This window comes from Pseudophryne corroboree, unplaced genomic scaffold (genome assembly GCF_028390025.1).
Source record: "Pseudophryne corroboree isolate aPseCor3 unplaced genomic scaffold, aPseCor3.hap2 scaffold_475, whole genome shotgun sequence".
Classification (NCBI taxonomy): domain Eukaryota; kingdom Metazoa; phylum Chordata; class Amphibia; order Anura; family Myobatrachidae; genus Pseudophryne; species Pseudophryne corroboree.
In genome coordinates, this window is record NW_026970087.1 from 12150 (window position 1) to 39412 (window position 27263).

The window sequence follows — 27263 nt, forward strand, 5'->3', positions numbered from 1 at the left end:
TCCTCCCCAGCTCTAGCCCAACTCCTACTTACCTGCCAGGTGAGATACTATGATCATGAAGGTGCTTCTCCCAGGGCAAGGCTCACCCATTGCACTCTGGGTGTGCTGCTCCTGCGATTTCCCCAAATGTGGGAAACTTGACTGCATAATTTGTGTTTCCCCTGGTCGGCTCTCGTATAATTCAGATCTCTTTGTCTCAGGTCTCTCTCCAGCCTAGTTTGCTGTCTGTTTCCACTTCTCTTTTCTTGAGCCGCTCCCTTCTATGCCCTTGCGCACTATCCTGACTTCTCCTCCTGTCCGCTTACTTTGTGCCTTCCAACGCACAATGCGAACTACAGGTAGTGCTGCAGGGCCCACACCCTTTTACTTGCCTTACAGAGCAGCTCTGGAGCTGTTACAGTGCCCAGCTGCTGCAAGAAATCAGCTTGAATGCTTCAGGGGCTGGGGCATGGCCAACATGAGCCCCACACCAAAGGAGGGTGGAGGTGTTTAATGCAAACTAGGGGTCAGCCAAGCGCCGCAAAAGGCCACCATGCCCTGCACGCCCCTTTTCTCTTTTCATATGCAGACGAGGGTTGAAGCCAACTTTGACCCACTGCTTGGATGACATCACCATATGCAAATCCATCTGCGGCAGGCCTTCCCCCAGGAATGCTTGCACTAGTTGTTGCATTTGGTTTGTTGTTTGGGGGTGCTTCAGTATTAGGCAGCCTTCTGCCCTCCCATGTTCATCTGAAAATATATGTTCTCCCTGCAGTTGTTGTCCCCAGATGAGAGTTCCCTTGTGCTGCCTCAGTTGAATCTCCTTTACTTGACAGAGATGTGCATGAGCAGCGGCCCTCCCCAGCCCTATTCCAAATCATACTTATTTTGCATAGGAGATACCATGGTCATGAAGATTTTTCTCCCAGGGTGAGGTTCATTCATTGCATTTTGGGTATGCTGACCCCTGTGATTTCCCCAAATGTGGGAAACTCAACTGCATTATTTGTGGTAGTGGGGGACTGTGTTTGTGCTTTCCTCTGGTCAGCTCTAGTAAAAGTCAGATTTCTTTGTCTCAGATTTTCCTCTAGCCTTGTTCTTCTTTCGAGAGTTCCCTTGTGCTGCCTTAGTTGGATCTCCTTCACTTTACAGGGGGGTACCCGAGCAGCGACCCTCCCCAGCTCTAGCCCAACTCCTACTTACCTGCCAGGTGAGATACTATGATCATGAAGGTGCTTCTCCCAGGGCAAGGCTCACCCATTGTACTCTGGGTGTGCTGCTCCTGCGATTTCCCCAAATGTGGGAAACTTGACTGCATAATTTGTGTTTCCCCTGGTCGGCTCTCGTATAATTGAGATCTCTTTGTCTCAGGTCTCTCTCCAGCCTAGTTTGCTGTCTGTTTCCACTTCTCTTTTCTTCAGCCGCTCCCTTCTATACCCTTGTGCACTATCCTGACTTCTCCTCCCGTCTGCTTACTTTGTGCCTTCCAATGCACAATGCAAACTACAGGTAGTGCTTCAGGGCCCACACCCTTTTACTTGCCTTACAGAGCAGCTCTGGAGCTGTTACAGTGCCCAGCTGCTGCAAGAAATCAGCTTGAATGCTTCAGGGGCTGGGGCATAGCCAACATCAGCCCCACACCGAAGGAGGGTGGAGGTGTTTAATGCAAACTAGGGGTCAGTCAAGCGCCGCAAAAGGCCACCATGCCCTGCACGCCCCTTTTCTGTTTTCATATGCAGACGAGGGTTGAAGCCAACTTTGACCCACTGCTTGGATGACATCACCATATGCAAATCCATCTGCGGCAGGCCTTCCCCCAGGAATGCTTGCACTAGTTGTTGCATTTGGTTTGTTGTTTGGGGGTGCTTCAGTATTAGGCAGCCTTCTGCTGCACCCTGCTTTGGTGTGGGGCTCATGTTGGCCATGCCCCATCCCCTGAAGCATTCAAGCAGATTTCTTGCAGCAGCTGGGCACTGTAACAGCTCCAGAGCTGCTCTGTAAGGCAAGTAAAAGGGTGTGGGCCCTGCAGCACTACCTGTAGTTTGCATTGTGCATTGGAAGGCACAAAGTAAGCAGACGGGAGGAGAAGTCAGGATAGTGCACAAGGGTATAGAAGGGAGCGGCTGAAGAAAAGAGAAGTGGAAACAGACAGCAAACTAGGCTGGAGAGAGACCTGAGACAAAGAGATCTGAATTATACGAGAGCCGACCAGGGGAAACACAAATTATGCAGTCAAGTTTCCCACATTTGGGGAAATCGCAGGGGCAGCACACCCAGAGTGCAATGGGTGAGCCTTGCCCTGGGAGAAGCACCTTCATGATCATAGTATCTCACCTGGCAGGTAAGTAGGAGTTGGGCTAGAGCTGGGGAGGGTCGCTGCTCGGGTTCCCCCCTGTGAAGTGAAGGAGATCCAACTGAGGCAGCACCAGGGAACTCTCGAAAGAAGAACAAGGCTAGAGGAAGATCTGAGACAAAGAAATCTGACTTTTACCAGAGCTGACCAGAGGAAAGCACAAACACAGTCTCCCGCTACCACAAATAATGCAGTCAAGTTTCCCACATTTGGGGAAATCACAGGGGTCAGCATACCCAAAATGCAATGAATGAACCTCACCCTGGGAGAAAAATCTTCATGACCATGGTATCTCCTATGCAAAATAAGTATGATTTGGAATAGGGCTGGGGAGGGCCGCTGCTCAGGCACATCTCTGTCAAGTAAAGGAGATTCAACTGAGGCAGCACAAGGGAACTCTCATCTTGGGACAACAACTGCAGGGAGAACATATATTTTCAGATGAACATGTGAGGGCAGAAGGCTGCCTAATACTGAAGCACCCCCAAACAACAAACCAAATGCAACAACTAGTGCAAGCATTCCTGGGGGAAGGCCTGCAGCAGATGGATTTGCATATGGTGATGTCATCCAAGCAGTGGGTCAAAGTTGGCTTCAACCCTCGTCTGCATATGAAAAGAGAAAAGGGGCGTGCAGGGCATGGCGGCCTTTTGCAGCGCTTGGATGACCCCTAGTTTGCATTACACACCTCCTCCCTCCTTCGGTGTGGGGCTCATGTTGGCTATGCCCCAGCCCCTGAAGCATTCAAGCTGATTTCTTGCAGCAGCTGGGCACTGTAACTGCTCCAGAGCTACTCTGTAAGGCAAGTAAAAGGGTGTGGGCCCTGCAGCACTACCTGTAGTTCGCATTGTGCGTTGGAAGGCACGAAGTAAGCAGACGGCAGAAGTCAGGATAGTGCGCAAGGGCATAGAAGGGAGCGGCTCAAGAAAAGAGAAGTGGAAACAGACAGCAAACTAGGCTGGAGAGAGACCTGAGACAAAGAGATCTGAATTATACGAGAGCCGACGAGGGGAAACACAAATAATGGAGTCAAGTTTCCCACATTTGGGGAAATCGCAGGAGCAGCACACCCAGAGTGCAATGGTTGAGCCTTGCCCTGGGAGAAGCACCTTCATGATCATAGTATCTCACCTGGCAGGTAAGTAGGAGTTGGGCTAGAGCTGGGGAGGGTCGCTGCTCGGGTTCCCCCCTGTGAAGTGAAGGAGATCCAACTGATGCAGCACCAGGGAACTCTCGAAAGAAGAACAAGGCTAGAGGAAGATCTGAGACAAAGAAATCTGACTTTTACCAGAGCTGACCAGAGGAAAGCACAAACACAGTCCCCCACTACCACAAATAATGCAGTCGAGTTTCCCACATTTGGGAAAATCACAGGGGCCAGCATACCCAGAATGCAATGAATGAACCTCATCCTGGGAGAACAATCTTCATGACCATGGTATCTCCTATGCAAAATAAGTATGATTTGGGATAGGGCTGATGAGGGCCGCTGCTCAGGCACATCTCTGTCAAGTAAAGGAGATTCAACTGAGGCAGCACAAGGGAACTCTCATCTGGGGACAACAACTGCAGGGAGACGACATCTTTTCAGATGAACATGGGAGGGCGGAAGGCTGCCTAATACTGAAGCACCATCAAATATCAAACCATGGCCCTCATTCCGAGTTGATCGCTCGCAATGCGATTTTAGCAGAGTTACACACGCTAAGCCGCCGCCTACTGGGAGTGAATCTTAGCTTATTGCGATTACAAACTACTTAGCAGTTTCAGAGTAGCTTCAGACTTACTCGGCATCTGCGATCAGTTCAGTGCTTGTCGTTCCTGGTTTGACGTCACAAACACTCCCAGAGTTCGCCCAGACACTCCCCCGTTTCTCCGGCCACTCCTGCGTTTTTTCCGGAAACTGTAGCGTTTTTTCCCACACGCCCATAAAACGGCCTGTTTCCGCCCAGTAACACCCATTTCCTGTCAATCACATTACGATCGCCGGAGCGAAGAAAAAGCCGTGAGTAAAAATACTTTCTTCATTGTAAAATTACTTGGCGCAGTCGCAGTGCGAATATTGCGCATGCGTACTAAGCAGAATTTCACTGCGATGCGATGAAATTTACAGAGCGAACGACTCGGAATGAGGGCCCATATGCAACAACTAGTACAAGCACTCCTGGGGGAAGGTCTGCAGCAGACGGATTTGCATACGGTGATGTTATCCAAGCAGTGGGCCAAAGTTGACTGGAACCCTCATCTGCATATGAAAAGAGAAAAGGGGCATGCAGGGCATGGCGGCCTTTTGCAGTGCTTGGATGACCCCTAGTTCGCATTAAACACCCCCACCCTCCTTTGGTGTGGGGCTCATGTTGGCCATGCCCCATCCCCTGATGCATTCAAGCTGATTTCTTGCAGCAGCTGGGCACTGTAACAGCTCCAGAGCTGTTCTGTAAGGCAAGTAAAAGGGTGTGGGCCCTGCAGCACCACCTGTTGTTCGCATTGTGCGTTGGAAGGCACAAATTAAGCAGACGGGAGGAGAAGTCAGGATAGTGCGCAAGGGCATTCTTTTCTCTTAGTCCGGGGGCAAGGCTTCAAAATGGGGTCTGCAACGGAGGAGACACAGGGGGCGTGGTCACTAGAGATGAGCGCCGGAAATTTTTCGGGTTTTGTGTTTTGGTTTTGGGTTCGGTTCCGCGGCCGTGTTTTGGGTTCGACCGCGTTTTGGCAAAACCTCACCGAATTTTTTTTGTCGGATTCGGGTGTGTTTTGGATTCGGGTGTTTTTTTCCAAAAAACCTAAAAAACAGCTTAAATCATAGAATTTGGCGGTCATTTTGATCCCAAAGTATTATTAACCTCAAAAACCATAATTTCCACTCATTTTCAGTCTATTCTGAATACCTCACACCTCACAATATTATTTTTAGTCCTAAAATTTGCACCGAGGTCGCTGTGTGAGTAAGATAAGCGACCCTAGTGGCCGACACAAACACCGGGCCCATCTAGGAGTGGCACTGCAGTGTCACGCAGGATGGCCCTTCCAAAAAACCCTCCCCAAACAGCACATGACGCAAAGAAAAAAAGAGGCGCAATGAGGTAGCTGTGTGAGTAAGATTAGCGACCCTAGTGGCCGACACAAACACCGGGCCCATCTAGGAGTGGCACTGCAGTGTCACGCAGGATGTCCCTTCCAAAAAACCCTCCCCAAACAGCACATGACGCAAAGAAAAAAAGAGGCGCAATGAGGTAGCTGTGTGAGTAAGATAAGCGACCCTAGTGGCCGACACAAACACCGGGCACATCTAGGAGTGGCACTGCAGTGTCACGCAGGATGTCCCTTCCAAAAAACCCTCCCCAAACAGCACATGACGCAAAGAAAAAGAAAAGAAAAAAGAGGTGCAAGATGGAATTGTCCTTGGGCCCTCCCACCCACCCTTATGTTGTATAAACAGGACATGCACACTTTAACCAACCCATCATTTCAGTGACAGGGTCTGCCACACGACTGTGACTGATATGACGGGTTGGTTTGGACCCCCACCAAAAAAGAAGCAATTAATCTCTCCTTGCACAAACTGGCTCTACAGAGGCAAGATGTCCACCTCATCATCATCCTCCGATATATCACCGTGTACATCCCCCTCCTCACAGATTATCAATTTGTCCCCACTGGAATCCACCATCTCAGCTCCCTGTGTACTTTGTGGAGGCAATTGCTGCTGGTCAATGTCTCCACGGAGGAATTGATTATAATTCATTTTAATGAACATCATCTTCTCCACATTTTCTGGATGTAACCTCGTACGCCGATTGCTGACAAGGTGAGCGGCGGCACTAAACACTCTTTCGGAGTACACACTTGTGGGAGGGCAACTTAGGTAGAATAAAGCCAGTTTGTGCAAGGGCCTCCAAATTGCCTCTTTTTCCGGCCAGTATAAGTACGGACTGTGTGACGTGCCTACTTGGATGCGGTCACTCATATAATCCTCCACCATTCTTTCAATGGGGAGAGAATCATATGCAGTGACAGTAGACGACATGTCCGTAATCGTTGTCAGGTCCTTCAGTCCGGACCAGATGTCAGCATCAGCAGTCGCTCCAGACTGCCCTGCATCACCGCCAGCGGGTGGGCTCGGAATTCTGAGCCTTTTCCTCGCACCCCCAGTTGCGGGAGAATGTGAAGGAGGAGATGTTGTTGACAGGTCGCGTTCCGCTTGACTTGACAATTTACTCACCAGCAGGTGTTTGAACCCCAGCAGACTTGTGTCTGCCGGAAAGAGAGATCCAAGGTAGGCTTTAAATCTAGGATCGAGCACGGTGGCCAAAATGTAGTGCTCTGATTTCAACAGATTGACCACCCGTGAATCCTTGCTAAGCGAATTAAGGGCTCCATCCACAAGTCCCACATGCCTAGCGGAATCGCTCCGTGTTAGCTCCTCCTTCAATGTCTCCAGCTTCTTCTGCAAAAGCCTGATGAGGGGAATGACCTGACTCAGGCTGGCAGTGTATGAACTGACTTCACGTGTGGCAAGTTCAAAGGGCATCAGAACCTTGCACAACGTTGAAATCATTCTCCACTGCGCTTGAGACAGGTGCATCCCACCTCCTATATCGTGCTCAATTGTATAGGCTTGAATGGCCTTTTGCTGCTCCTCCAACCTCTGAAGCATATACAGGGTTGAATTCCACCTCGTTACCACTTCTTGCTTCAGATGATGGCAGGGCAGGTTCAGTAGTTTTTGGTGGTGCTCCAGTTTTCTGTACGTGGTGCCTGTACGCCGAAAGTGTCCCGCAATTCTTCTGGCCACCGACAGCATCTCTTGCACGCCCCTGTCGTTTTTTAAAAAATTCTGCACCACCAAATTCAAGGTATGTGCAAAACATGGGACGTGCTGGAATTGGCCCAGATTTAATGCACACACAATATTGCTGGCGTTGTCCGATGCCACAAATCCACAGGAGAGTCCAATTGGGGTAAGCCATTCCGCGATGATCTTCCTCAGTTGCCGTAAGAGGTTTTCAGCTGTGTGCGTATTCTGGAAACCGGTGATACAAAGCGTAGCCTGCCTAGGAAAGAGTTGGCGTTTGCGAGATGCTGCTACTGGTGCCGCTGCTGCTGTTCTTGCGGCGGGAGTCCATACATCTACCCAGTGGGCTGTCACAGTCATATAGTCCTGACCCTGCCCTGCTCCACTTGTCCACATGTCCGTGGTTAAGTGGACATTGGGTACAACTGCATTTTTTAGGACACTGGTGAGTCTTTTTCTGACGTCCGTGTACATTCTCGGTATCGCCTGCATAGAGAAGTGGAACCTAGATGGTATTTGGTAACGGGGGCACACTACCTCAAGAAATTGTCTAGTTCCCTGTGAACTAACGGCGGATACCGGACGCACGTCTAAAACCAACATAGTTGTCAAGGCCTCAGTTATCCGCTTTGCAACAGGATGACTGCTGTGATATTTCATCTTCCTCGCAAAGGACTGTTGGACAGTCAATTGCTTGGTGGAAGTAGTAAAAGTGTGCTTACGACTTCCCTTCTGGGATGACCATCGACTCCCAGCAGCAACAACAGCAGCGCCAGCAGCAGTAGGCGTTACACGCAAGGATGCATCGGAGGAATCCCAGGCAGGAGAGGACTCGTCAGAATTGCCAGTGACATTGCCTGCAGGACTATTGGCATTCCTGGGGAAGGAGGAAATTGACACTGAGGGAGTTGGTGGGTGGTTTGCGTGAGCTTGGTTACAAGAGGAAGGGATTTACTGGTCAGTGGACTGCTTCCGCTGTCACCCAAAGTTTTTGAACTTGTCACTGACTTATTATGAATGCGCTGCAGGTGACGTATAAGGGAGGATGTTCCGAGGTGGTTAACGTCCTTACCCCTACTTATTACAGCTTGACAAAGGGAACACACGGCTTGACACCTGTTGTCCGCATTTCTGGTGAAATACTTTCACACCGAAGAGCTGATTTTTTTGGTATTTTCACCAGGCATGTCAACGGCCATATTCCTACCACGGACAACAGGTGTCTCCCCGGGTGCCTGACTTAAACAAACCACCTCACCATCAGAATCCTCCTGGTCAATTTCCTCCCCAGCGCCAGCAACACCCATATCCTCCTCATCCTGGTGTACTTCAACACTGACATCTTCAATCTGACTATCAGGAACTGGACTGCGGGTGCTCCTTCCATCACTTGCAGGGGGCGTGCAAATGGTGGAAGGCGCATGCTCTTCACGTCCAGTGTTGGGAAGGTCAGGCATCGCAACCGACACAATTGGAGTCGGACTCTCCTTGTGGATTTGGGATTTCGAAGAACGCACAGTTCTTTACGGTGCTACTGCTTTTGCCAGCTTTAGTCTTTTCATTTTTCTAGCGAGAGGCTGAGTGCTTCCATCCTCATGTGAAGCTGAACCACTAGCCATGAACATAGGCCAGGGCCTCAGCCGTTCCTTGCCACTCCGTGTGGTAAATGGCATATTGGCAAGTTTACGCTTCTCCTCCGACAATTTTATTTTAGGTTTTGGAGTCCTTTTTTTACTGATATTTGGTGTTTTGGATTTGACATGCTCTGTACTATGACATTGGGCATCGGCCTTGGCAGACGACGTTGCTGGCATTTCATCGTCTCGGCCATGACTAGTGGCAGCAGCTTCAGCACGAGGTGGAAGTGGATCTTGATCTTTCCCTAATTTTGGAACCTCAACATTTTTGTTCTCCATATTTTAATAGGCACAACTAAAAGGCACCTCAGGTAAACAATGGAGATGGATGGATTGGATACTAGTATACAATTATGGACGGGCTGCCGAGTGCCGACACAGAGGTAGCCACAGCCGTGAACTACCGCACTGTACTGTGTCTGCTGCTAATATATAGACTGATTGATAAAGAGATAGTATACTCGTAACTAGTATGTATGTATAAAGAAAGAAAAAAAAACCACGGTTAGGTGGTATATACAATTATGGACGGGCTGCCGAGTGCCGACACAGAGGTAGCCACAGCCGTGAACTACCGCACTGTACTGTGTCTGCTGCTAATATAGACTGGTTGATAAAGAGATAGTATACTCGTAACTAGTATGTATGTATAAAGAAAGAAAAAAAACCACGGTTAGGTGGTATATACAATTATGGACGGGCTGCCGAGTGCCGACACAGAGGTAGCCACAGCCGTGAACTACCGCACTGTACTGTGTCTGCTGCTAATATAGACTGGTTGATAAAGAGATAGTATACTCGTAACTAGTATGACTATAAAGAAAGAAAAAAAAACCACGGTTAGGTGGTATATACAATTATGGACGGGCTGCCGAGTGCCGACACAGAGGTAGCCACAGCCGTGAACTACCGCACTGTACTGTGTCTGCTGCTAATATATAGACTGGTTGATAAAGAGATAGTATACTCGTAACTAGTATGTATGTATAAAGAAAGAAAAAAAAACCACGGTTAGGTGGTATATACAATTATGGACGGGCTGCCGAGTGCCGACACAGAGGTAGCCACAGCCGTGAACTACCGCACTGTACTGTGTCTGCTGCTAATATAGACTGGTTGATAAAGAGATAGTATACTCGTAACTAGTATGTATGTATAAAGAAAGAAAAAAAAAACCACGGTTAGGTGGTATATACAATTATGGACGGGCTGCCGAGTGCCGACACAGAGGTAGCCACAGCCGTGAACTACCGCACTGTACTGTGTCTGCTGCTAATATAGACTGGTTGATAAAGAGATAGTATACTCGTAACTAGTATGACTATAAAGAAAGAAAAAAAAAACACGGTTAGGTGGTATATACAATTATGGACGGGCTGCCGAGTGCCGACACAGAGGTAGCCACAGCCGTGAACTACCGCACTGTACTGTGTCTGCTGCTAATATAGACTGGTTGATAAAGAGATAGTATACTACTAATATTATATATACTGGTGGTCAGGTCACTGGTCACTAGTCACACTGGCAGTGGCACTCCTGCAGCAAAAGTGTGCACTGTTTAATTTTAATATAATATTATGTACTCCTGGCTCCTGCTATAACCTATAACTGGCACTGCAGTGCTCCCCAGTCTCCCCCACAATTATAAGCTGTGTGAGCTGAGCACAGTCAGATATATATATACATTGATGCAGCACACTGGGCTGAGCAGTGCACACAGATATGGTATGTGACTGAGTCACTGTGTGTATCGTTTTTTTCAGGCAGAGAACGGATATATTAAATAAAACAAACAACTGCACTGTCTGGTGGTCACTGTGGTCGTCAGTCACTAAACTCTGCACTCTCTTCTACAGTATCACAGCCTCAGGTCAATCTCTCTCTCTCTCAACCCTAATCTAAATGGAGAGGACGCCAGCCACGTCCTCTCCCTATCAATCTCAATGCACGTGTGAAAATGGCGGCGACGCGCGGCTCCTTATATAGAATCCGAGTCTCGCGAGAATCCGACAGCGTCATGATGACGTTCGGGCGCGCTCGGGTTAACCGAGCAAGGCGGGAGGATCCGGGTCTGCTCGGACCCGTGAAAAAAACATGAAGTTCGTGCGGGTTCGGATTCAGAGAAACCGAACCCGCTCACCTCTAGTGGTCACAGCAGCTTTTCTCTACAGTCTGCACCAGCAGGAGCCTACACCATTTTTTATGATCACGCTGAACTGCAGTGCGACTGCAATTACAGCATGGTCAAGAAGGGAGGCGTCATGCTGGGTGGCCATGCCCTGTCACTGTGCAGGAGCCAGCACCGCTCACACACTAGTCCCCGGGTGCAGCCCCCAACCCCCGGGACACCCGGAGCAACAAAATGTAGATTCAGGCCACCAGGCCACGCCCCTACCTATGAAACCATGCCTCCTTTTTACCATTGCGCTGTTTATCTGCGCGCACTGCATTACAATCTCCCTCGCCACCTCTCTGGGTGTCACCAGTGATAGTGACACCTCTGCCATGCTTGTAGCAGCTGGTCCTAAGATCTACGCCTCAAGCCCTGAGTGTTTGCCCTTGTGACTTGTTGATCGTCATAGCGAAGCAGATGCTTACAGAAAACTGCAGGGGCTTAGATTGAAAATAAAAAAAATTGATGGGTATAAGGTAGAGAGGAGCGGGTTCGGTTCTCCGAGAACCGAATTCCCCACGAACTCCACGTGGTTTACACTGGTCCGAGGCAGGCTCGGTTGTTCCCGCCTGACTTGGAAAACCTGAACAAGGGAAAATGTCATCATCCCGCTGTCAGATTCTCGTGAGATTCGGATTCCATATAAAGAGCTGCGCGTTGCTGCCATTTTTACTCGTGCATTGAAGAGAGAGCGGAGAGGACGTGGCTATGTTCTCTCAGTGGAAATCTCAATATCAGTGCTCAGTATCAGTGGTTACTTATTGCTGCTCAGTAATACTAGTAGTGTGTCTCTCCTGCTCAGTGTCAGTTCTCAGTAGTATCCTCATCAGTGCTCAGTATCACTGCTCATTGTCTTGTGCTGCATTGTGGTGCTCAGCATACTACAGTACATTACTAATAGTCCAGTGCTGCATCTTGCTGCTCAGTGTCAGTTCTAGTATCCTCATCAGTGCTCACTATCACTGCTCATTGCATTGTGGTGTTCTGTATACTACAGTAACATAGTAATATAGTATATATAGAGGAGCGGGTTCGGTTCTCCGAGAACCGAATTCCCCACGAACTCCACGTGGTTTACACTGGTCCGAGGCAGGCTCGGTTGTTCCCGCCTGACTCGGAAAACCTGAACAAGGGAAAATGTCATCATCCCGCTGTCGGATTCTCGCGAGATTCGGATTCCATATAAAGAGCTGCGCGTTGCCGCCATTTTTACTCGTGCATTGAAGAGAGAGCGGAGAGGACGTGGCTATGTTCTCTCAGTGGAAATCTCAATATCAGTGCTCAGTATCAGTGGTTACTTATTGCTGCTCAGTAATACTAGTAGTGTGTCTCTCCTGCTCAGTGTCAGTTCTCAGTAGTATCCTCATCAGTGCTCAGTATCACTGCTCATTGTCTTGTGCTGCATTGTGGTGCTCAGCATACTACAGTACATTACTAATAGTCCAGTGCTGCATCTTGCTGCTCAGTGTCAGTTCTAGTATCCTCATCAGTGCTCACTATCACTGCTCATTACATTGTGGTGTTCTGTATACTACAGTAACATAGTAATATAGTAACATATAGTAACATAGTTTTTGAGGTTGAATAGAGGCAAATTGCCCATCGTGTTCAACCTGTTTTAAGTTGTGATGATTCTACATACTTGCTGAATAATGTTTTATGACTAGTTAGCTACTATAACTCATGTTACCCCCGGATTAACCATGTTGATATTTTAAGTATTATAACCTTGGATAGCTTTTTCATTCAGAAATGTATCCATTCCTTTTTTAAATCCAATTACAGAGTCCGCCATTACCACCTTCCCTGGCAGGGAATTCCACATCCTGATTGCCCTAACAGTGAAGATCATAGTATCTCACCTGGCAGGTAAGTAGGAGTTGGGCTAGAGCTGTGGAGGATTGCTGCTCGGGCACCCCCTGTCAAGTGAAGGAGATCCAACTGAGGCAGCACAAGGGAACTCTCGAAAGAAGAACAAGGCTAGAGGAAGATCTGAGACAAAGAAATCTGACTTTTACCAGAGCTGACCAGAGGAAAGCACAAACACAGTCCCCCACTACCACAAATAATGCAGTCGAGTTTCCCACATTTGGGGAAATCACAGGGGTCAGCATACCCAGAGTGCAATGAATGAACCTCACCCTGGGAGAACAATTTTCATGACCATGGTATCTCCTATGCAAAATAAGTATGATTTGGGATAGGGCTGGGGAGGGCCGCTGCTCAGGCACATCTCTGTCAAGTAAAGGAGATTCAACTGAGGCAGCACAAGGGAACTCTCATCTGGGGACAACAACTGCAGGGAGAACACATATTTTCAGATGAACATGGGAGGGCAGAAGGCTGCCTAATACTGAAGCACCCCCAAACAACAAACCAAATGCAACTACTAATGCAAGCATTCCTGGGGGAAGGCCTGCAGCAGACGGATTTGCATATGGTGATGTCATCCAAGCAGTGGGTCAAAGTTGGCTTCAACCCTCGTCTGCATATGAAAATAAAAAAGGGGTGTGCAGGGCATGGCGGCCTTTTGCGGCGCTTGGATGACCCCTAGTTCGCATTAAACACCTCCACCCTCCTTCGGTGTGGGGCTCATGTTGGCTATGCCCCAGCCCCTGAAGCATTCAAGCTGATTTCTTGCAGCAGCTGGGCACTGTAACAGCTCCAGAGCTGCTCTGTAAAGCAAGTAAAAGGGTGTGGGCCCTGCAGCACTACCTGTAGTTTGCATTGTGCGTTGGAAGGCACAAAGTAAGCAGACGGGGAAGTCAGGATAGTGCACAAGGGCATAGAAGGGAGCGGCTCAAGAAAAGAGAAGTGGAAACAGACAGCAAACTAGGCTGGAGAGAGACCTGAGACAAAGAGATCTGAATTATACGAGAGCCGACCAGAGGAAACACAAATTATGTAATCAAGTGTCCCACATTTGGGGAAATCGTAGGAGCAGCACACCCAGAGTGCATTGGGTGAGCCTTGCCCTGGGAGAAGCACCTTCCTGATCATAGTATCTCACCTGGCAGGTAAGTAGGAGTTGGGCTAGAGCTGGGGAGGGTCGCTGTACGGGCACCCCCCTGTCAAGTGAAGGAGATCCAACTGAGGCAGCACAAGGAAACTCTCGAAAAAAGAACAAGGCTAGATGAAGATCTGAGACATAGAAATCTGACTTTTACCAGAGCTGACCAGAGGAAAGCACAAACACAGTACCCCACTACAACAAATAATGCAGTCGAGTTTCCCACATTTGGGGAAATCACAAGGGTCAGCATACCCAGAATGCAATGAATGAACCTCACCCTGGGAGATCAATCTTCATGATAATGGTATCTCCTATGCAAAATAAGTATGATTTGGGATAGGGCTGGGGAGGGCCGCTGCTCAGGCACATCTCTGTCAAGTAAAGGAGATTCAACTGAGGCAGCACAAGGGAACTCTCATCTGGGGACAACAACTGCAGGGAGAACACATATTTTCAGATGAACATGGGAGGGCAGAAGGCTGCCTAATACTGAAGCACCCCCAAACAACAAACCAAATGCAACTACTAATGCAAGCATTCCTGGGGGAAGGCCTGCAGCAGACGGATTTGCATATGGTGATGTCATCCAAGCAGTGGGTCAAAGTTGGCTTCAACCCTCGTCTGCATATGAAAATAAAAAAGGGGTGTGCAGGGCATGGCGGCCTTTTGCGGCGCTTGGATGACCCCTAGTTCGCATTAAACACCTCCACCCTCCTTCGGTGTGGGGCTCATGTTGGCTATGCCCCAGCCCCTGAAGCATTCAAGCTGATTTCTTGCAGCAGCTGGGCACTGTAACAGCTCCAGAGCTGCTCTGTAAAGCAAGTAAAAGGGTGTGGGCCCTGCAGCACTACCTGTAGTTTGCATTGTGCGTTGGAAGGCACAAAGTAAGCAGACGGGGAAGTCAGGATAGTGCACAAGGGCATAGAAGGGAGCGGCTCAAGAAAAGAGAAGTGGAAACAGACAGCAAACTAGGCTGGAGAGAGACCTGAGACAAAGAGATCTGAATTATACGAGAGCCGACCAGAGGAAACACAAATTATGTAATCAAGTGTCCCACATTTGGGGAAATCGTAGGAGCAGCACACCCAGAGTGCATTGGGTGAGCCTTGCCCTGGGAGAAGCACATTCCTGATCATAGTATCTCACCTGGCAGGTAAGTAGGAGTTGGGCTAGAGCTGGGGAGGGTCGCTGTACGGGCACCCCTCTGTCAAGTGAAGGAGATCCAACTGAGGCAGCACAAGGAAACTCTCGAAAAAAGAACAAGGCTAGATGAAGATCTGAGACATAGAAATCTGACTTTTACCAGAGCTGACCAGAGGAAAGCACAAACACAGTCCCCCACTACAACAAATAATGCAGTCGAGTTTCCCACATTTGGGGAAATCACAGGGGTCAGCATACCCAGAATGCAATGAATGAACCTCACCCTGGGAAATCAATCTTCATGATAATGGTATCTCCTATGCAAAATAAGTATGATTTGGGATAGGGCTGGGGAGGGCCGCTGCTCAGGCACATCTCTGTCAAGTAAAGGAGATTCAACTGAGGCAGCACAAGGGAACTCTCATCTGGGGACAACAACTGCAGGGAGAACACATATTTTCAGATGAAAATGGGAGAGCAGAAGGCTGCCTAATACTGAAGCACCCCCAAACAACAAACCAAACGCAACAACTAGTACAAGCATTCCTGGGAAAAGGTCTGCAGAAGACGGATTTGCATACGGTGATGTCATCCAAGCAGTGGGCCAAAGTTGGCTGGAACCCTCATCTGCATATGAAAAGTGAAAAGGGGTATGCAGGGCATGGCGGCCTTTTGCGGTGCTTGGATGACCCTTAGTTTGCATTAAACACCTCCACCCTCCGTCGGTGTGGGGCTCATGTTGGCTATGCCCCAGCCCCTGAAGCATTCAAGCTGATTTCTTGCAGCAGCTGGGCACTGTAACAGCTCCAGAGCTGCTCTGTAAGGCAAGTAAAAGGGTGTGGGCCCTGCAGCACTACCTGTAGATTGCATTGTGCATTGGAAGGCACAAAGTAAGCAGACAGGAGGAGATGTCAGGATAGTCCACAAGGGTATTGAAGGGAGGGGCTTAAGAAAAAAGAAGTGGAAACAGACAGCAAACTAGGCTGGAGAGAGACCTGAGACAAAGAGATCTGAATTATATGAGAGCCGACCAGGGGAAACACAAATTATGCAGTCAAGTTTCCCACATTTGGGGAAATCGCAGGGGCAGCACACCCAGAGTGCATTGGGTGAGCCTTGCCCTGGGAGAAGCACCTACATGATCATAGTATCTCACCTGGCAGGTAAGTAGGAGTTGGGCTAGAGCTGGGGAGGGTCGCTGCTCGGGCACCCCCCTGTCAAGTGAAGGAGATCCAACTGAGGCAGCACAAGGGAACTCTCGAAAGAAGAACAAGGCTAGAGGAAGATCTGAGACAAAGAAATCTGACTTTTACCAGAGCTGACCAGAGGAAAGCACAAACACAGTCCCCCACTACCACAAATAATGCAGTTGAGTTTCCCACATTTGGGGAAATCACAGGGGTCAGCATACCCAGAATGCAATGAATGAACCTAACCCTGGGAGAACAATCTTCATGACCATGGTATCTCCTATGCAAAATAAGTATGATTTGGGATAGGGCTGGGGAGGGCCGCTGCTCAGGCACATCTCTGTCAAGTAAAGGAGATTCAACTGAGGCAGCACAAGGGAACTCTCATCTGGGGACAACAACTGCAGGGAGAACACATATTTTCAGATGAACATGGGAGGGCAGAAGGCTACCTAATACTGAAGCACCCCCAAACAACAAACCAAATGCAACAACTAGTAAAAGCATTCCTGGGAGAAGGTCTGCAGAAGACGGATTTGCATACGGTGATGTCATCCAAGCAGTGGGCCAAAGTTGGCTGGAACCCTCATCTGCATATGAAAAGAGAAAAGGGTTATGCAGGGCATGGCGGCCTTTTGCGGCGCTTGGATGACCCCTAGTTCGCATTAAACACCTCCATTCTCCTTCGGTGTGGGGCTCATGTTGGCTATGCCCCAGCCCCTGAAGTATTCAAGCTGATTTCTTGCAGCAGCTGGGCACTGTAACAGCTCCAGAGCTGCTCTGTAAGGCAAGTAAAAGGGTGTGGGCCCTGCAGCACTACCTGTAGTTCGCATTGTGCGTTGGAAGGCACAAAGTAAGCAGACGGGAGAAGTCAGGATAGTGCGCAAGGGCATAGAAGGGAGCGGCTCAAGAAAAGAGAAGTGGAAACAGGCAGCAAACTAGGCTGGAGAGAGACCTGAGACAAAGAGATCTAAATTATACGAGAGCCGACCAGGGGAAACACAAATTATGCAGTCAAGTGTCCCACATTTGGGGAAATCGCAGGAGCAGCACACCCAGAGTGCAATGGGTGAGCCTTGCCCTGGGAGAAGCACCTTCATGATCATAGTATCTCACCTGGCAGGTAAGTAGGAGTTGGGCTAGAGCTGGGGAGGGTTGCTGCTCGGGTACCCCCCTGTCAAGTGAAGGAGATCCAACTGAGGCAGCACAAGGGAACTCTCAAAGAAGAACAAGGCTAGAGAAAAATCTGAGACAAAGAAATCTGACTTTTACCAGAGCTGACCAGAGGAAAGCACAAACACAGTCCCCCACTACCACAAATAATGCAGTCGAGTTTCCCACATTTGGGGAAATCACAGGGGTCAGCATACCCAAAATGCAATGAATGAACCTCACCCTCGGAGAACAATCTTCATGACCATGGTATCTCCTATGCAAAATAAGTATGATTTGGGATAGGGCTGGAGAGGGCCGCTGCTCAGGCACATCTCTGTCAAGTAAAGGAGATTCAACTGAGGCAGCACAAGGATACTCCCATCTGGGGACAACAACTGCAGGGAGAACACATATTTTCAGATGAACATGGGAGGGCAGAAGGCTGCCTAATACTGAAGCACCCCCAAACAACAAACCAAATGCAACAACTAGTACAAGCATTCCTGGGGGAAGTTCTGCAGAAGACGGATTTGCATACGGTGATGTCATCCAAGCAGTGGGCCAAAGTTGGCTGGAACCCTCATCTGCATATGAAAAGAGAAAAGGGGTATGCAGGGCATGGCGGCCTTTTGCGGCGCTTGGATGACCCTTAGTTCGCATTAAACACCCCCACCCTCCTTCGGTGTGGGGCTCATGTTGGCTATGCCCCAGCCCCTGAAGCATTCAAGCTGATTTCTTGCAGCAGCTGGGCACTGTAACAGCTCCAGAGCTGCTCTGTACGGCAAGTAAAAGGGTGTGGGCCCTGCAACACTACCTGTAGTTTGCATTGTGCATTGGAAGGCACTTAAGAATAGAGAAGAGGAAACAGACAGCAAACTAGGCTGGAGAGAGACCTGAGACAAAGAGATCTGAATTATACGAGAGCCGACCAGGGGAAACACAAATTATGCAGTCAAGTTTCCCACATTTGGGGAAATCGCAGGAGCAGCACACCCAGAGTGCAATGGGTGAGCCTTGCCCTGGGAGAAGCACCTACGTGATCATAGTATCTCACCTGGCAGGTAAGTAGGAGTTGGGCTAGAGCTGGGGAGGGTCGCTGCTCGGGTACCCCCCTGTCAAGTGAAGGAGATCCAACTGAGGCAGCACAAGGGAATTCTCGAAAGAAGAACAAGGCTAGAGGAAGATCTGAGACAAAGAAATCTGACTTTTACCTGAGCTGACCAGAGGAAAACACAAACACAGTCCCCCACTACCACAAATAATGCTGTCGAGTTTCACACATTTGGGGAAATCACAGGGGTCAGCATACCCAGAATGCAATGAATGAACCTCACACTGGGAGAATAATCTTCATGACCATGGTATCTCCTATGCAAAATAAGTATGATTTGGGATAGGGCTGGGGAGGGCCGCTGCTCAGGCACATCTCTGTCAAGTAAAGGAGATTCAACTGAGGCAGCATAAGGGAACTCTCATCTGGGGACAACAACTGCAGGGAGAACACATATTTTCAGATGAACATGGGAGGGCAGAAGGCTGCCTAATACTGAAGCACCCCCAAACAACAAACCAAATGCAACAACTAGTGCAAGCATTCCTGGGGGAAGGCCTGCAGCAGATGGATTTGCATATGGTGATGTCATCCAAGCAGTGGGTCAAAGTTGGCTTCAACCCTCGTCTGCATATGAAAAGAGAAAAGGGGCGTGCAGGGCATGGCGGCCTTTTGCGGCGCTTGGATGACCCCTAGTTCGCATTAAACACCTCCACCCTCCTTTGGTGTGGGGCTCATGTTGGCTATGCCCCAGCCCCTGAAGCATTCAAGCTGATTTCTTGCAGTAGCTGGGCACTGTAACAGCTCCAGAGCTGCTCTGTACGGCAAGTAAAAGGGTGTGGGCCCTGCAGCACTACCTGTAGTTTGCATTGTGCATTGGAAGGCACAAAGTAAGCAGACGGGAGAAGTAAGGATAGTGCGCAAGGCCATAGAATGGAGCGGCTTAAGAAAAGAGAAGTGGAAACAGACAGCAAACTAGGCTGGAGAGAGACCTGAGACAAAGAGATCTGAATTATACGAGAGCCGACCAGGGGAAACACAAATTATGCAGTCAAGTTTCCCACATTTGGGGAAATCGCAGGGGCAGCACATCCAGAGTGCAATGGGTGAGCCTTGCCCTGGGAGAAGCACCTTCATGATTATAGTATCTCACCTGGCAGGTAAGTAGAAGTTGGGCTAGAGCTGGGGAGGGTCGCTGCTCGGGCACCCCCCTGTCAAGTGAAGGAGATCCAACTGAGGCAGCACAAGGGAACTCTCGAAAGAAGAACAAGGCTAGAGGAAGAACTGAAACAAAGAAATCTGACTTTTACCAGAGCTGACCAGAGGAAAGCACAAACACAGTCCCCCACTACCACAAATAATGCAGTTGAGTTTCCCACATTTGGGGAAATCACAGGGGTCAGCATACCCAGAATGCAATGAATGAACCTCACCCTGGGAGAACAATCTTCAAGACCATGGTCTCTCCTATGCAAAATAAGTATGATTTGGGATAGGGCTGGGGAGGGCCGCTGCTCAGGCACATCTCTGTCAAGTAAAGGAGATTCAACTGAGGCAGCACAAGGGAACTCTCATCTGGGGACAACAACTGCAGGGAGAACACATATTTTCAGATGAACATGGGAGGGCAGAAGGCTGCCTAATACTGAAGCACCCCCAAACAACAAACCAAATGCAACAACTAGTGCAAGCATTCCTGGGGGAAGGCCTGCAGCAGATGGATTTGCATATGGTGATGCCATCCAAGCAGTGGGTCAAAGTTGGCTTCAACCCTCGTCTGCATATGAAAAGAGAAAAGGGGCGTGCAGGGCATGGCGGCCTTTTGCGGCGCTTGGATGACCCCTAGTTCGCATTACACACCTCCACCCTCCTTCGGTGTGGGGCTCATGTTGGCTATGCCCCAGCCCCTGAAGCATTCAAGCTGATTTCTTGCAGCAGCTGGGCACTGTAACTGCTCCAGAGCTGCTCTGTAAGGCAAGTAAAAGGGTGTGGGCCCTGCAGCACTACCTGTAGTTTGCATTGTGCGTTGGAAGGCACGAAGTAAGCAGACGGGAGAAGTCAGGATAGTGCGCAAGGGCATAGAAGGGAGCGGCTCAAGAAAAGAGAAGTGGAAACAGACAGCAAACTAGGCTGGAGAGAGACCTGAGACAAAGAGATCTGAATTATACGAGAGCCGACCAAGGGAAACACAAATTATGCAGTCAAGTTTCCCACATTTGGGGAAATCACAGGGGCAGCACAACCAGAGTGCAATGGGTGAGCCTTGCCCTGGGAGAAGCACCTTCATGATCATAGTATCTCACCTGGCAGGTAAGTAGGAGTTGGGCTAGAGCTGGGGAGGGTCGCTGCTCGGGCACCCCCCTGTCAAGTGAAAGAGATCCAACTGAGGCAGCACAGGGGAACTCTCGAAAGAAGAACAAGGCTAGAGGAAGATCTGAGATAAAGAAATCTGATTTTTACCAGAGCTGACCAGAGGAAAGCACAAACACAGTCCCCCACTACCACAAATAATGCAGTCGAGTTTCCCACATTTGGGGAAATCACAGGGGTCAGCATACCCAGAATGCAATGAATGAACCTCACCCTGGGAGAACAATCTTCATGACCATGGTATCGCCTATGCAAAATAAGTATGATTTGGGATAGGGCTGGGGAGGGCCGCTGCTCAGGCACATCTCTGTCAAGTAAAGGAGATTCAACTGAGGCAGCACAAGGGAACTCTCATCTGGGGACAACAACTGCAGGGAGAACACATATTTTCAGATGAACATGGGAGAGCAGAAGGCTGCCTAATACTGAAGCACCCCCAAACAACAAACCAAATGCAACAACTAGTGCAAGCATTCCTGGGGGAAGGCCTGCAGCAGATGGATTTGCATATGGTGATGTCATGCAAACAGTGGGTCAAAGTTGGCTTCAACACTCGTCTGCATATGAAAAGAGACAAGGGGCGTGCAGGGCATGGCGGCCTTTTGCGGCGCTTGGATGACCCCTAGTTCGCATTACACACCTCTACCCTCCTTCGGTGTGGGGCTCATGTTGGCTATTCCCCAGCCCCTGAAGCATTCAAGCTGATTTCTTGCAGCAGCTGGGCACTGTAACTGCTCCAGAGACGCTCTGTAAGGCAAGTAAAAGGGTGTGGGTCCTGCAGCACTACCTGTAGTTTGCATTGTGCGTTGGAAGGCACGAAGTAAGCAGACGGGAGAAGTCAGGATAGTGCGCAAGGGCATAGAAGGGAGCGGCTCAAGAAAAGAGAAGTAGAAACAGACAGCAAACTAGGCTGGAGAGAGACCTGAGACAAAGAGATCTGAATTATACGAGAGCCGACCAGGGGAAACACAAATTATGCAGTCAAGTTTCCCACATTTGGGGAAATCGCAGAAGCAGCACACCCAGAGTGCAATGGGTGAGCCTTGCCCTGGGAGAAGCACCTTCATGATCATAGTATCTCACCTGGCAGGTAAGTAGGAGTTGGGCTAGAGCTGGGGAGGGTCGCTGCTCGAGCATCCCCCTGTCAAGTAAAGGAGATTCAACTGAGGCAGCACAAGGGAACTCTCATCTGGGGACAACAACTGCAGGGAGAACACATATTTTCAGATAAAAATCTTGGTCATGCTCTGGTTTCTCTTCAGAACGAACAAATCTTTCGCCTTTTACTAAAGATTTCCGTGGAGAGGAGCAAAACCGAGTTTTATCTCAATTTTTGCATGCCCCATCTTTTTGGGGTTTCTTTTATCGGTTTAAAGATAGAATGAGTGTGCTTTAATGTAAGCTCATTTGCATAGAAATGACAGTAAATGTTTGTTTCTTTTCAAACAGAACTTTCTTGACCACACTAATTGTTTGAAAGATCTGGGAGCACATGGAAAAGAGTACAAACCATGTTTATAGCAAGGGGAAGCCTGGTGAGAAATCTGCTTTCTTTCATTCAAATTGGGTGCTCACTTTGAGCTGAATGAGAACTGCTGGCATGGCACTCAGGCGACAGGTGGAATCTTGGTCATGCTCTGGTTTCTCTTCAGAACTAACAAATATTTCGCCTTTTATTAAAGATTTCCGTGGAGAGGAGCAAAACTGAGTTTTATCTCAATTTTTGCATGCCCCATATTATTGGGGTTTCTTTTATCAGTTTAAAGACAGAACGAGTGTGCTTTCTTGTTAGCTTTAATGTAAGTTTATTTGCATAACAATGACAGTAAATGTTTGTTTCTTTTCAAACAGAACTTTCTTGACCATGCTACTTGCTTGAAAGATCTGGGAGCACATGGAAAACAGTACAAACCATGCAGTATCACAAGAGCCTTTATTTGATCTTTCATGAAGATAGAGCAGAATTGAGGACACGTCAACAATTTCTGCCGAAGGTGGTTCATCTTTCCACATGGTGCCTTTGGCCACTGACACCTTCGTTGAGTCAAAGTCTCTGGCTGTGGTCAGAACTTTGAAAATTTATGTCACCAGAACGGTTCAGATTAGGAAAACAGAGGCTCTGTTTGTCCTGTATGCTCCCAACATGATTGGGTGTCCTGCTTCCATGCAGACCATTATGCGCTGGATCTGTGGTAAGATTCAGCATGCTCATTCCACGGCAGGATTGCCGTTACTGAATTAGGTGAAGACCCATTCTACTAGAAAGGTGGGTTCATCCTGGGCAGCTGGTCGGGGAGTCTCGGCATTGCAACTTTGCCGAGCAGCTATTTAGTAAACACTTTTGCTAAGTTTTACAAGTTTGATACCTTGGCTGATGATAACCTCAAGTTGGGTCATTCGGTGCTGCAGAGTCGTACGCACTCTCCCACCCGTTCAAGAGCTTTGGTATAACCCCATGGTTCTTAATGTGACCCCAGCATCCTCTAGTTCGTATGAGAAAATAGGATTTTAATACCTACCGGTAAATCCTTTTCTCTTAGTACGTAGAGGATGCTGGGCACCCGTCCCAGTCCATACTGTGTCTGCAGTTATTACTTGTGGTTATACACATGTTGTGTTACGGTTCTGGTCAGCTTTTTGCTGCAATTGTTCATGCCGTTGGCTTGTGTTCTGTTGAATGCCACGTTCTGCGGCATGCTTAAGGTGTGAGCTGGTAAGATGCTCACCTTAGTTTAACAATAAATCCTTTCCTCGAAATGTCCGTCTCCCTGGGCACAGTTCCTATAACTGGAGTCTGGAGGAGGGGCATAGAGGGAGGAGCCAGTTCACACCCTTTGAAAGTCTTAAAGTGCCCATGTCTCTTGCGGATCCCGTCTATACCCCATGGTTCTTAATGTGACCCCAGCATCCTCTACGGACTAAGAGAAAAGGATGCCCTTGTGTACTATCCTGACTTCTCCTCCCGTCTGCTTACTTTGTGCCTTCCAACGCACAATGCGAACTACAGGTGGTGCTGCAGGGCCCACACCCTTTTACTTGCCTTACAGAGCAGCTCTGGAGCTGTTACAGTGCCCAGCTGCTGCAAGAAATCAGCATGAATGCTTCAGGGGATGGGGCATGGCCAACATGAGCCCCACACCAAAGGAGGGTGGGGGTGTTTAATGCGAACTAGGGGTCATCCAAGCACTGCAAAAGGCCGCCATGCCCTGCATGCCCCTTTTCTCTTTTTATATGCAGATGAGGGTTCCAGCCAACTTTGGCCCACTGCTTGGATGACATCACCGTATGCAAATCCGTCTGCTGCAGACCTTCCCCCAGGAATGCTTGTACTAGTTGTTGGATATGGTTTGATATTTGATGGTGCTTCAGTATTAGGCAGCCTTCCGCCCTCCCATGTTCATCTGAAAAGATGTGGTCTCCCTGCAGTTGTTGTCCCCAGACGAGAGTTCCCTTGTGCTTCCTCAGTTGAATCTCCTTAACTTGACGGGGGAGGGGCTGCCCGAGCTGCCACCCTCCCCAGCCCTATCCCAACTCATACTTATTTTACATATTAGATCTCTTGATCATGAAGATTGTTCTCACAGGGTGAGGTTCATCCATTATATTTTAAAATAGGAAGGTACAAATTACATATTTGAATTGCATCTATGTGCTGGATTCAAATGTCCCCCCCCCCCTTCCTTTCTCAATTGTGCCCGTCAGCAGCTATTCTAAGGTTGCTGCCAATGGGTGTGACACATTAATTTCTTCTGTGGGGTACACTGGACTCCACAAGGATTCACATTGGGGTGTAGAGTAGGATCTTGATCTGAGGCACCAACCGGCTCAAAGCTTTTGACTGTTCCCAAGAAGCTCAGTGCATTCTCCTCTATAACCCCGCTTCCATGAACAGGGAGCTCAGTTTGTAGTTGGTGCCTTCAGTAGCAGGCCAATTAACAGGGGCCTGCCTCAGGCAGCCTATTCTTAGCTATTAATTTTGACAAGAAAAGAAGAACTTGTTTTATGAGAATCTACAAGGGCTGCAGCAGGCTAGGTCTAATAGACATCTTTACTGCAGCTTCATCACTCCCAGCGGCGCTATATACTCCCGTGCCCTGGTTGCTGGGTCACTGCAGCGGAGGCTCCGGTTTCATCCTAAGGTCAGTCACACACACACCACCCTTCCGGATCACGAGGCCGCTGATGAAGGGGAGCGAGGCCGTAGGGGGTGGGCCGTGTGCGCACTGCGGTGGACACTGATTACTGGGCAGCCGCTCCACTAGCCACCAGGTACAGTTAAGGAGCACAGGTCTGGGGGTTTTTCTCCTATATTAACCCAATTTTGTACTGCCCGCAGCGCATTGTGATAGGTAATAGGGCCTGATTCAGGTTGGATTGCAATCACAATAAGCGATCCAACTGCAAAAATTGCTAAGAGCATACGCATGTGCCTGCATTTTCTGCGGCACCCCGCAGAGAATGTGATCGCCTCTGCCTGTCAATCGGGGCGGGGAAGGGGGGGAGAGGTGGGTCAGCAACACTCCATTTCCAAGTCAGGGATGGAGCGGTGCGGGGGCAAGGCTTCAAAATGGGGTCTGCAACGGAGGAGACACAGGGGGCGTGGTCACAGCGGCTGTATGACATCACATTCAGCCGCTGTGATCACAAAAATGGTGGCGGCTTCCTGCGCGCACATACAGTCTGCACCAGCAGGAGCCTACACCATTTTTTATGATCACGCTGAACTGCAGTGCGACTGCAATTACAGCATGGTCAAGAAGGGAGGCGTCATGCTGGGTGGCCATGCCCTGTCACTGTGCAGGAGCCAGCACCGCTCACACACTAGTCCCCGGGTGCAGCCCCCAACCCCCGGGACACCCGGAGCAACAAAATGTAGATTCAGGCCACCAGGCCACGCCCCTACCTATGAAACCATGCCTCCTTTTTACCATTGCGCTGCTTATCTGCGCGCACTGCATTACAATCTCCCTCGCCACCTCTCTGGGTGTCACCAGTGATAGTGACACCTCTGCCATGCTTGTAGCAGCTGGTCCTAAGATCTACGCCTCAAACCCTGAGTGTTTGCCCTTGTGACTTGTTGATCATCATAGCGAAGCAGATGCTTACAGAAAACTGCAGGGGCTTAGATTGAAAATAAAAAAATTGATGGGTATAAGGTAGAGAGGAGCGGGTTCGGTTCTCCGAGAACCGAATACCCCACGAACTCCACGTGGTTTACACTGGTCCGAGGCAGGCTCGGTTGTTCCCGCCTGACTCGGAAAACCTGAACAAGGGAAAATGTCATCATCCCGCTGTCGGATTCTCGCGAGATTCGGATTCCATATAAAGAGCTGCGCGTTGCTGCCATTTTTACTCGTGCATTGAAGAGAGAGCGGAGAGGACGTGGCTATGTTCTCTCAGTGGAAATCTCAATATCAGTGCTCAGTATCAGTGGTTACTTATTGCTGCTCAGTAATACTAGTAGTGTGTCTCTCCTGCTCAGTGTCAGTTCTCAGTAGTATCCTCATCAGTGCTGAGTATCACTGCTCATTGTCTTGTGCTGCATTGTGGTGCTCAGCATACTACAGTACATTACTAATAGTCCAGTGCTGCATCTTGCTGCTCAGTGTCAGTTCTAGTATCCTCATCAGTGCTCACTATCACTGCTCATTGCATTGTGGTGTTCTGTATACTACAATAACATAGTAACATAGTTTTTGAGGTTAAATAGAGGCAGATTGCCCATCGTGTTCAACCTGTTTTAAGTTGTGATGATTCTACATACTTGCTGAATAATGTTTTATGACTAGTTAGCTACTATAACTCATGTTACCCCCGGATTAACCATGTTGATATTTTAAGTATTATAACCTTGGATAGCTTTTTCATTCAGAAATGTATCCATTCCTTTTTTAAATCCAATTACAGAGTCCGCCATTACCACCTTCCCTGGCAGGGAATTCCACATCCTGATTGCCCTAACAGTGAAGAAACCTTTCCTCCATTGCGTTCTGAACTTTCCTCCAGTCGCAGCGAGTGACCACGTGTTCTTTTAATAAATAATTCCTCTGATAACTCTTTGTTATGTATCTTTACATATTTGAAGATATTAATAATATCTCCTCTTAGGCACCTCTTTTCTAGTGTATAAATATTCAGCCTAGTAAGTCTTTCCTTATAGTCCAGTACTTTTAGGCCTTTAATCAATTTAGTCTTCAGGATCTCTTACACTTCCATGAGCAGCAGAGTAGTGCAATGGAAGCATGCTGGGCCCATAACCCAGAGGTCGATTGATCGAAACTATCCACTGCTATGTGCATTTTTTTTTTTATAATTAAAGTAATCAAAAACTGGGATTGATATTTTGGCTCTTTTATTTTTACTTAAAGTACAATAACTTTTATCATTTTAATTTGTTTTAA

The 27263-nt window shown here is 48.7% G+C and overlaps 21 non-coding genes and 4 pseudogenes across 21 annotated transcripts; 5 read left to right on the forward strand and 20 right to left on the reverse strand.

Annotated features, from left to right (window-relative positions):
- The first annotated feature begins 24 nt into the window (after positions 1 to 24).
- LOC135028278 (U1 spliceosomal RNA) lies at positions 25 to 187 on the forward strand. The gene has a single exon (XR_010224627.1). It is a non-coding gene; the product is annotated as a U1 spliceosomal RNA (small nuclear RNA).
- A 674-nt stretch (positions 188 to 861) lies between these two features.
- Positions 862 to 1025, forward strand: LOC135028425 (U1 spliceosomal RNA). Its single transcript, XR_010224735.1, has one exon. It is a non-coding gene; the product is annotated as a U1 spliceosomal RNA (small nuclear RNA).
- Positions 1026 to 1177: 152 nt separating this feature from the next.
- LOC135028317 (U1 spliceosomal RNA) lies at positions 1178 to 1319 on the forward strand (annotated as a pseudogene).
- Positions 1320 to 2168: 849 nt separating this feature from the next.
- LOC135028239 (U1 spliceosomal RNA) lies at positions 2169 to 2331 on the reverse strand. Its single transcript, XR_010224588.1, has one exon. It is a non-coding gene; the product is annotated as a U1 spliceosomal RNA (small nuclear RNA).
- A 152-nt stretch (positions 2332 to 2483) lies between these two features.
- LOC135028222 (U1 spliceosomal RNA) lies at positions 2484 to 2647 on the reverse strand. Its single transcript, XR_010224572.1, has one exon. It is a non-coding gene; the product is annotated as a U1 spliceosomal RNA (small nuclear RNA).
- Positions 2648 to 3345: 698 nt separating this feature from the next.
- LOC135028389 (U1 spliceosomal RNA) lies at positions 3346 to 3481 on the reverse strand (annotated as a pseudogene).
- A 152-nt stretch (positions 3482 to 3633) lies between these two features.
- LOC135028176 (U1 spliceosomal RNA) lies at positions 3634 to 3797 on the reverse strand. The gene has a single exon (XR_010224527.1). It is a non-coding gene; the product is annotated as a U1 spliceosomal RNA (small nuclear RNA).
- A 9171-nt stretch (positions 3798 to 12968) lies between these two features.
- Positions 12969 to 13132, reverse strand: LOC135028173 (U1 spliceosomal RNA). The gene has a single exon (XR_010224524.1). It is a non-coding gene; the product is annotated as a U1 spliceosomal RNA (small nuclear RNA).
- Positions 13133 to 13802: 670 nt separating this feature from the next.
- On the reverse strand, positions 13803 to 13965 carry LOC135028385 (U1 spliceosomal RNA). Its single transcript, XR_010224704.1, has one exon. It is a non-coding gene; the product is annotated as a U1 spliceosomal RNA (small nuclear RNA).
- Positions 13966 to 14117: 152 nt separating this feature from the next.
- LOC135028223 (U1 spliceosomal RNA) lies at positions 14118 to 14281 on the reverse strand. Its single transcript, XR_010224573.1, has one exon. It is a non-coding gene; the product is annotated as a U1 spliceosomal RNA (small nuclear RNA).
- Positions 14282 to 14951: 670 nt separating this feature from the next.
- Positions 14952 to 15114, reverse strand: LOC135028391 (U1 spliceosomal RNA). Its single transcript, XR_010224705.1, has one exon. It is a non-coding gene; the product is annotated as a U1 spliceosomal RNA (small nuclear RNA).
- Positions 15115 to 15266: 152 nt separating this feature from the next.
- LOC135028184 (U1 spliceosomal RNA) lies at positions 15267 to 15430 on the reverse strand. The gene has a single exon (XR_010224534.1). It is a non-coding gene; the product is annotated as a U1 spliceosomal RNA (small nuclear RNA).
- Positions 15431 to 16125: 695 nt separating this feature from the next.
- LOC135028364 (U1 spliceosomal RNA) lies at positions 16126 to 16267 on the reverse strand (annotated as a pseudogene).
- A 152-nt stretch (positions 16268 to 16419) lies between these two features.
- LOC135028433 (U1 spliceosomal RNA) lies at positions 16420 to 16583 on the reverse strand. Its single transcript, XR_010224743.1, has one exon. It is a non-coding gene; the product is annotated as a U1 spliceosomal RNA (small nuclear RNA).
- Positions 16584 to 17275: 692 nt separating this feature from the next.
- Positions 17276 to 17417, reverse strand: LOC135028318 (U1 spliceosomal RNA; annotated as a pseudogene).
- A 151-nt stretch (positions 17418 to 17568) lies between these two features.
- On the reverse strand, positions 17569 to 17732 carry LOC135028435 (U1 spliceosomal RNA). Its single transcript, XR_010224745.1, has one exon. It is a non-coding gene; the product is annotated as a U1 spliceosomal RNA (small nuclear RNA).
- Positions 17733 to 18347: 615 nt separating this feature from the next.
- Positions 18348 to 18510, reverse strand: LOC135028316 (U1 spliceosomal RNA). Its single transcript, XR_010224663.1, has one exon. It is a non-coding gene; the product is annotated as a U1 spliceosomal RNA (small nuclear RNA).
- Positions 18511 to 18662: 152 nt separating this feature from the next.
- Positions 18663 to 18826, reverse strand: LOC135028237 (U1 spliceosomal RNA). The gene has a single exon (XR_010224586.1). It is a non-coding gene; the product is annotated as a U1 spliceosomal RNA (small nuclear RNA).
- Positions 18827 to 19497: 671 nt separating this feature from the next.
- LOC135028354 (U1 spliceosomal RNA) lies at positions 19498 to 19660 on the reverse strand. The gene has a single exon (XR_010224682.1). It is a non-coding gene; the product is annotated as a U1 spliceosomal RNA (small nuclear RNA).
- A 152-nt stretch (positions 19661 to 19812) lies between these two features.
- Positions 19813 to 19976, reverse strand: LOC135028436 (U1 spliceosomal RNA). Its single transcript, XR_010224746.1, has one exon. It is a non-coding gene; the product is annotated as a U1 spliceosomal RNA (small nuclear RNA).
- Positions 19977 to 20647: 671 nt separating this feature from the next.
- On the reverse strand, positions 20648 to 20810 carry LOC135028357 (U1 spliceosomal RNA). The gene has a single exon (XR_010224685.1). It is a non-coding gene; the product is annotated as a U1 spliceosomal RNA (small nuclear RNA).
- A 152-nt stretch (positions 20811 to 20962) lies between these two features.
- On the reverse strand, positions 20963 to 21126 carry LOC135028166 (U1 spliceosomal RNA). Its single transcript, XR_010224517.1, has one exon. It is a non-coding gene; the product is annotated as a U1 spliceosomal RNA (small nuclear RNA).
- A 671-nt stretch (positions 21127 to 21797) lies between these two features.
- On the reverse strand, positions 21798 to 21960 carry LOC135028305 (U1 spliceosomal RNA). The gene has a single exon (XR_010224653.1). It is a non-coding gene; the product is annotated as a U1 spliceosomal RNA (small nuclear RNA).
- A 144-nt stretch (positions 21961 to 22104) lies between these two features.
- LOC135028399 (U5 spliceosomal RNA) lies at positions 22105 to 22220 on the forward strand. The gene has a single exon (XR_010224710.1). It is a non-coding gene; the product is annotated as a U5 spliceosomal RNA (small nuclear RNA).
- A 274-nt stretch (positions 22221 to 22494) lies between these two features.
- LOC135028413 (U5 spliceosomal RNA) lies at positions 22495 to 22610 on the forward strand. The gene has a single exon (XR_010224724.1). It is a non-coding gene; the product is annotated as a U5 spliceosomal RNA (small nuclear RNA).
- The last annotated feature ends 4653 nt before the right edge of the window (positions 22611 to 27263 follow it).